An 8,625-nucleotide genomic window follows, 5' to 3' on the forward strand; every position below is an offset into this window, starting at 1 on the left:
CTTTCAGCTTTCTTGATTGAATAATCTCAGGCAGAATATGTGTCCTTTAGCTTGGCCTTAAATCAGGGCTGAGCTCAACCAATTGTTGCACTGCCTATTGCTCCTTTGATAACTTATCTTTGCTATATCTTCCTTTACAGTTTTAATTCTCTAATTTTTTCAAACATGTTCCCTCTTAGAACAAGAAGTTCTTATGTCCCCATATGCAGAAACTGACACCTTAAAACTCCCCCAGTAAATCTTTGAGAATAATGCTGATTTTCCCCATTTTCTCTAAAATCTGTTGAGATTTGTCTGCCACCATTCTGAAGAGCTGTTTCAATCTGTAAGAAGATCCCATCTTTAAATTTCCCAGGGCAATGTCTCAAATGCCTCTGTCTAAGAAACAAAACCATAAGAAGTTGCTTTTCCTATACTATGTTTAGAAGTCACCTCTTACCAGGGGTCTAAATCCTGGCCTTCCCTGGATTCCAGTTTGCTCCCTAAGATTCTGCCTTTCTTCAGTGAGCCCCGGTCAATGCTTCTGATAGGACAACAATAAGGGCAGTGTCTGCCTTCTAATACCCTCCAAGACACTTAGTTTGAGATGCATTTGCATTTTCCTTTAGTATTTTTATGTGTTTCACACTTAAAATTTTCATTTTTCTTTTATAATGCCTCACCTATTCTCTAGATTACCACTGCTTTCCTAAAGAAATTTCTCCTCTCAGTTTAATCAGTCTGTCTTTCTGTTTATTGTTATGTTCTTGTATTTTACTGCACTGTGTGTTTCAAACCTCTCCTTAGGAACCTCTTGAATTCCTAAGCAGACCAGATTTTGAGAGCGATATTAGTCCAGGCATGCATTTTTTTTCATTGTCTTCCTAATTATTGGGTCTGAAATAATTTCATTGAGTTATCTGCTTCAATTCCCCCAAAATGACATAGTTCTTTATAATTGGTGCCCTGATCCTATTTTTTGTTTGTTTTAAAACAATAACATCTACCATAGATTGGGTCTCAATTCAGGTTTGAGCTGAGGCAATTTTCAAGTCTAAAGTGAATATGAAAGAACATGATGGAAAAGGTTTGATAACTGGCTGAGGATGGAAGAGAACCCTGATATGTAGGATTTCACATGATTTCAGTAGCACAAACGTTCCCACGATGGCCAATTTCAAGCTACCGTTATGACATCAACCACATCAGAAAATTAATAAAAGTTTAAAACTAAGCACTTATAAGTTGAAATGAGCTGGCTTCAGCATATAGGATCACCTCTTTATCTATGAACAAACCACATGAAGACAAGGTATCTGCAGCGAGTCCCTCTGAAGTTCTCTATAATCTTGGAAGCAAAACAGAATTTGATACAGCACTCTAGGACTACTTACCTAGACCTAGTTCTAACAGTTTAAAGCTAGAGTTTCTGAATTCATGTGGAATTCAGTTCTGTCTTGCAGTTTAAAATCAGCAAATGCTGTTCTGTTCAAGAATGGCTTACAAGATTTAATCCTTACAAGATTTAATCCTGCCTCAGCATGACCTCCAGTACCTGTGCCAGGGGTAATTGCATTTTCAAGTCCTCATCATTTGATTAAGATGTCTCCTTGACCTGTGCCTTTGATGAAAGTTACAGGCTGCTGAGCAGTTGCTTTCGGCAAATGAAAGGCAGGGCTAAGCGATGTTTGCTTAGGACTTCATATGTGTGTTCCCGCCTTTCTAAACTGAAGAATATTGCTTATATCTGTGGGCAAATGGGCTTCCTGATTCTGAACCCCAGAACTGAAGCTGTAGGCAGCAGTCACCTAGGGTCATCCTCTTCACACCAACAGGCCAGGACTACAAAACTTCTGGAGTGAGGCAGACCTAGTGTCTACTTTCACATGGTGGCACACTCCCAACAAGAGAGGGAAAGGAGCCAAGCCATGCGAGTTCATTTCCTTATGTCAAACTCACCAATAATTTACTCTTCTTCCTGTAGAAAGAACATGAAAAGTTGTGTTAATTAATGTTCCTTTACTGGAGCAAAACATCATCATGGGGGTATGTTTTGATTTAACAATAAACAATGTATAGCTTCCCAGTTTTTCCACTGTTAAAAATAATGCTGCAATAGAGATCTTTATGCCTATATCATAAAATAGTGTGCAAGAGAGTATACTTGGACTATAACTAGAAGCAGCTTTGCTGGGTCATATTATATTATGTGATATATCATGTTAAATTACTCTCCGCAGTCTACATTTTCACCATCTAATCTAATAATAGACAAACATGGTAATTGACCATACCTTCACTATGCCTCCCATTGGCTAATCAGCGCAATATGCAAATTAACCACCAACAAAGATGGCGGCTAATTTGCATATTGCAGGCAGATCCCGCTGCGCCGCCCCAGCGTGGGATCTGGGCCTGCAGTGTCTTGAGCGGGGTGGGTGGGGCAGGCGGGGCGAGCGGCAGCGAGATCCCCAGCCACTGCCCACCCCAGGGTGGGATCTGGGCCTGCCGTCTGCAACCAGGGAATATGGGGCAGACACTGTGGGATTGGACGTGCCATCTACCACCCGAGGAGCGGCCCTAAGCCAGCAGGTGGTTATCTCCTGAGGGGTCCCAGACTGTGAGAGGGCACAGGTTGGGCTAAGGGACCCCCCTCCCCTGCCAGTGCACAAATTTTTGTGCACGGTCTTCTGGTTAGAATATAAAATCCAATTGACATATGTCCTTGCCAAGGCGTAAAATTATTTTTTTTTTATTTTTTTAATTTTTTTTTAAATGTGGAACGCGTCACAGGATTTGCTGAATAGCCTTACGCAGGGGCCATGCAAATCTCTTCTCTGTATCATTCCAATTTAGTATATGTGCTGCCAAAGCCAACACTAAAATTATTTTTTAAAAAGCCAATCTATTGGGTATAAAATGGTATCTCATCTCAATGTAAAAATGGTATCTCAACATGGCTTTAATTCATATTTTCATTTTCCTGGGTGAAATTAAATTTCTTTCACCATCCATATATCCTTTCATATGATTTGCCCATTTATATTTTTACTCATATTTCCATTATTTTGTGTGTTTTATAAAGAGTTTTTTTTCTTTCTTTACAAATTCTTAACAAAAATTAGGTCAGTTATATGTGTTACAAATTACCCTCTTTTTTTGTACTTTCTGTTTGTCTCTCTACACTGTATTTTAGGGAGTTTTGGGGTGTGGGGGTATGGCTCAATTTTCCTGTTGACTTATTCTCCCTTTTTCTGTATCAAATCTTCTGTTTAATCCACCAATCAAATTTTAAATACCACCTGGAACGGGAAGAAGAACGACACTTTATATCAAATGCACTACATAGCAAACAATTTTTTTTGAACATCCTTCTTTGATTTAAATTTTTTCACTTTATTTCTTGGCCACAAGCCTCTGGGTCTACTTCTTTCTTCGAATTCTTCCCTCATTTAGCCTCTCCTGATTGCCTTTAATTCCCTCAAGAAATTCATCTCTGCCCTTAACTCCTTTTCTCCATTCTGAACAGTAAAAGCCTTAAAGTCAACTAAACCCAAATGCCTTAGAAGGCCAATTGATAACAATATATCCCTTATTTCCACTCAGTATCTCAAAACATTGACTCAGCAAATGGGAGGGCTCTGCTCTGCAGGGGTCAGCAGCAAGCAGGTCAGGACTTGCCCAGCACTGAGGAGAGTGCAGTGCTAAAAAGGGAAAGTACCAGCACATCCGGACAGGTGGGTCACTCTATTCTGATGCCAAGAAAAATGTTACATATTCTCTCCATAACAATTCTACTTCTTTTCCTATAATGAATTTCTACATGTGGAGGGACTAGGTCAAAGTACATTCATTGCTTCAGGGTTTTCACAAGTATTGAAGGGAAAAAGTAGCCTCCTAATAAAACTGTTCAATCCCACAGGCAGGAACCACGGTTCTGAGAGTTTTGATGGGCCAGAATAAAACCCTCAGCTTCAGAGAACCATAGTGTATTAGAGACTATTCGCCTGAGCGGACAAGCGAGCTAAACAAGACTGTGTCCACATGTGCAGGGCATGAGCATCTCCGGTGCACAGGCAGAGCCTCTCTCTTCCACTCACACACACATCTTTGGGACCATTCCACAAATGTCTGCAGAGGACTAGAGGCCGCCATACCTGGGCCTATAGTATCATCTTCAGCAGTCCATAGCCATTTGCTTACCAGTTATTCTATCTAGTTATTCTGTACCAGGTACTGTGCTAGATGTTATAGATTGCAAATGAATTAGAACACACACACACACACACACACACACACACACGCACTGCTTTCAAATCTCATCTATTTGTGGGGGACAAGCATACAAACAACACTTAGAATATCTATAGTCTACTCAAGGCTGGTGTACTCACTGGTTAGAGTGTCAGCCTGCATACCAAAGGGCTGAGGGTTTGATTCCTGGTCAAGGGTACGTACCTGGGTTGCACATTCAATCCCCAGCAGTGGTCGGTGCCTGTGTAGGAGGCAACCAATCAATGTGTCTTTCTCACATCAATGTTTCTCTCTCTCTCTCTCTCTCTCTCTCTCTCTCTCTCTCTCTCTCTCTCTCTCTCTCAAAAAAAGTCTAAATTTTAACTTTTCCAAAACAATTACACATAAAGTGGGTCTGAGTACATTTCACTTTTTAAACTGGCCAGAGCCTCTCTGTAGGTCTCACACATTTACACAGAAATTGCCAACACAGATTAAAAAAAAAAAAAGAAAAACAAAGATAACTCCACAAAGGAAAAATAACCACAAATAAACTGAGTGGTAAAATAAAAAACTAAAACCAGTTAAGTGTGAGGCACAGCTTCACACTATTTAAGCATTGTATCTATGTATATCTTTTATATCACCATTTTTCCTTAGACTGAAACCTCCTGGAAGGCAGGGTTTCCTTAATGCTTCAGTTCACCTACCACCCAAAATCTGTGACCCCTGGAGGGGTAGAAGTCAGTTGAATATTCTAACTAGGCATCTCTCATATTTTCATCTCAATAGTTGGCAATAATTCTAAAACATGCTACTCCCTTTTCTGTGAGGAAAAGCAGCCTTTCTGAACACAATCAAACCTTTCTTCAGTGATTCTGAAGATTGGTGCCTCAGGAACATCGTCTGAAATAACAGTTTTCTTTGCCCAAAACCATAATTGCAGAAGGTGTAGGAGGTTGACCTTCTTAAACTTAATCCTTTATACCAGATTGTTTTCTTAAATATATTTCTTTCTTTCAAAGAGATGCACAAAAACACAAAGTGTCTAGAGGCATTAAACCATGGTCGATTTAAACTAAATATTTCATAGGACCCCAAATTGTAAATACGTATAATCTGCTCATCCTGCGTTCTATTTTTCAGCCTACATTCGGGAATTACAGTCACAGGCTTCACCTTTGTTAAAGGGTTAGCTTGTGTATTCTCAGCCACCAACTTCACTCCTAATATGGCCAGTTGCTTTGCAAAAACAATGGCTAAGACTCCGCTATGGATGGATTCATGCACATTCATCTTTACTGAAAAAACCTGACAGCTCAATGAACATGTACTTCTATTGCTTTTTCAACATGCGAAAGATTCTACTAAATATTTTGCCATCTACCTGGCATTGAGCCATCAAATAAACAATTTAGTTCAACTAACATTTATCAAATACTAACCTACCACAGAAAGTACCTACCATTTGCTCTCAGTGAGTCTGAGGGAACTGAGAAATTAGAACACGAACCAGCTCTACAGCCCTAACTAGCTGGGCGCCTTGGGAAGGAGCAGGACATGGTGTGAGAGCCATTGTTAAAAAGCAGGGGCCGCCTCACCAGGCGTTCTGAGAGATGCCCAAGGTCTTCCCAGAGCCATCTTCTCCCTAATCTGGTATGAAATTCCTGCTAACAAAGTCCACTCTCCTGGGACAATCAATAAACAATTGATTTGTTTATTTGTCTTCCTCAAGGTAGATTATGAGATGCTTAAAAGCTGCATGAAGGGCATTCATTAATGTTTGTTTAATTAATTGAATGTATCTGAATCTCATTATCTCTACAAGGCCCCCTTAAATGTTACTTGGAGAATGGGGGGAAAAAATGAAGGCTCCTAGTTGCTCTTCTTTCTCCCACTACCTCTCTTGAACTTTGGACACCACTTAGCTTGTTGTTTGAATCCATAACTTCCCTGAGCCTCCAAAACTGACCAATCAACTATTTTTAAAAGCGGGAATGGCTATAGTCAAAACTGTGATATAGATAATGTGTGTCTAGGGCAATAATTTGCTTCTTTTCTTCTTTATATTCTAGACTCCCACTAAAGGTTTTCAGAATTCTTTAAAACTGAAAAGATAGCCAACCTATATGAGCAAAAATGATTGAATGAATAACTACTATGTACAAAGATCTTGACAAGCATTCTATTTATTTTATCATGAATCATAATGACAATTTAGGGAGGAAGATTTTATTAATCTTGCCCTGAACATGAGAACTGTGGAGGCTTAGAGAGAAGCTGGCTTGCCTCACCCAAGGCCACAGAGCAGACAAATGACAGAATTGGGCTTTGAATCTAAAACTGTCTAACTTCAATGTTCTTTGCATTTTTTGTGTGTTTTTGTTATTGTTGTTCATTTGTTTGGGGGCAATGCCTTTCCCAGGCCTCAATCCCATCTGTAACTTTAGGTTTTTATATAAGATAATCTCAGGTTTTAGTTCATGGTGGGCTCTTCAGGATCTGTGTTCCATTATCTCATTTGTTCCACTATCTCAAATATCTACTTGACCCATGAGTAATTTGAGACAAAGAAGGTGAACTGACTTGTTTAAGTCCAGCAGGTGACTCATTGTGGCCCAGAACCAGAGCCCAAGTTTCTAGTATTTCTCTCCAGTGTGTTTAACATTTAGGATTCTTAATTTAGCCTACTAATCCCTGATCTTTCTGTCATCTCCTCTCTAGCATCATCAAATGTCATTTCCCCCTTATTCCTTACTTTATGCCCATGACTAAAATTATTTGATTCTTTCCACTTCAGTTCACGTGCTATTCTATTTTCTTCCCTGTACCTCTGAACCTGGATAACACCGATTACTTTTTAGATCTAAGTTCAGATATCACTTCCTACAAGTAGCCTTCCTTAACTACTACCTTCTCTACTCCAAATACAACTATAGAGTTGCCACATAAAATAGAGAGACCCAGTAAAATTTGAATTTCAGATAAACAACAAATAAGCTTTTAGTGTATCGCAGGTATCGTATGACACCTACTTATACTAAAAGATTCATTGTCTATCTGAAATTCAAATGTAACTGGATGTCTTGTATTTTTATTTCCTCTGTCTGGCAACACTACATACACTTCCAGGTGAGGTTTATCCATCTTTCTATACAATATTTAAAAAGTATTATTTAAAAATGGGCAAAGGATTTGAATGGACATTTCTCCAGAGAAGACATACAAATAGCCAACATATACATAAAATGATGCTCAGAGTCACTAATCATGAGGTAAATGCACATCAAAACCACAATGAGCTACACCTGTTAGAATGGCTATCATCAAAGGACAAAAGACAACAAGTGTTGGCAAAGATGTGGAAAGAAAGGAATTCTTGTGCACTGTTGGGAATGTAAAATGATGCAGTCACTATAGAAAACAGTATAGAGATTCCTCAAAAAGTTAAAAATAGAACTACCATATGATCCAGTAATCTCATTTGTGGCATATAATCAAAAGAATTTATATTAGGATTTTGAAGAGATAGTTGCATTTTTATATTTATTGCAGAATTACTCACAGTAGCCAAGACATAGAAAAGCCTACGTGTTTATTACCAGATGAATGAATAAGAAAAGTGTGACATACTCACATAATGAAATATTATTCAATCTTTTATTTAAAAAAAAAAAGGTTGGGGGGGCAGGATTGTGGAAAATAGAAAAAAGAGACAAAAAACTCAGGGACACAGACAACAGTGTGGTGATTGCCAGGGGAGTGTGGGAGGTGCAGGAGGGTATAGGGAGGATAAATGGTGATGCAAGGAGACTTGACTTGGGGTGATGAACACACAATATAGTGTACAGGTGATGTGTTATGATATTGTGCACCTGAAACCTTCGTAATTTTGTTAATCAGTGTTACTCCAATAAATTCAATAAAAATAGGGGAGTAGAAAGCCTGACATTTGTGACAACATGGATAAACCTGGAGGACATTATGCTAAGTCCAGTTGCAGAACAAATACTGCATGATTCTACTCATATGAGGTTTCTAAAATAGTTAAACTCATAGAAACAAAGAGTAGAATGTTGGTTGTCAGGGGCCGGGAGAGAGTGAAATGAGGATTTGTTATTCCATGGGGTTAAATTTGCAGTTTTACAAGATGAACAAGTTCTAGAAATAGGTAGTATAACTTTGTGCCTGTGGTCAAAAGTACTATAAATTATTAAGTTAAAATAATAGATATCATGTTATGTTCTTACCACAATGGGAAAAGACGCGTTCCATGCATTTTTTCTTCATAGTACTAACAGAATTATACTTTAACAAATTTTTAAGATGCTTTGCTTACAAATGTTCTCTATGCCACTCTATACTCTAGACTCCACGGGAGACAAGACTATGTCTATTTTGTTAACCACTATT

At 38.7% G+C, this 8,625-nt stretch overlaps 1 non-coding gene across 1 annotated transcript; it reads right to left on the reverse strand.

The window, feature by feature from the left end:
• Positions 1 to 2,750: 2,750 nt before the first annotated feature.
• On the reverse strand, positions 2,751 to 2,859 carry LOC132228944 (U6 spliceosomal RNA). Its single transcript, XR_009451542.1, has one exon. It is a non-coding gene; the product is annotated as a U6 spliceosomal RNA (small nuclear RNA).
• Between the last annotated feature and the right edge of the window lie 5,766 nt (positions 2,860 to 8,625).

Source organism: Myotis daubentonii, chromosome 2 (assembly GCF_963259705.1).
Source record: "Myotis daubentonii chromosome 2, mMyoDau2.1, whole genome shotgun sequence".
Taxonomy (NCBI): domain Eukaryota; kingdom Metazoa; phylum Chordata; class Mammalia; order Chiroptera; family Vespertilionidae; genus Myotis; species Myotis daubentonii.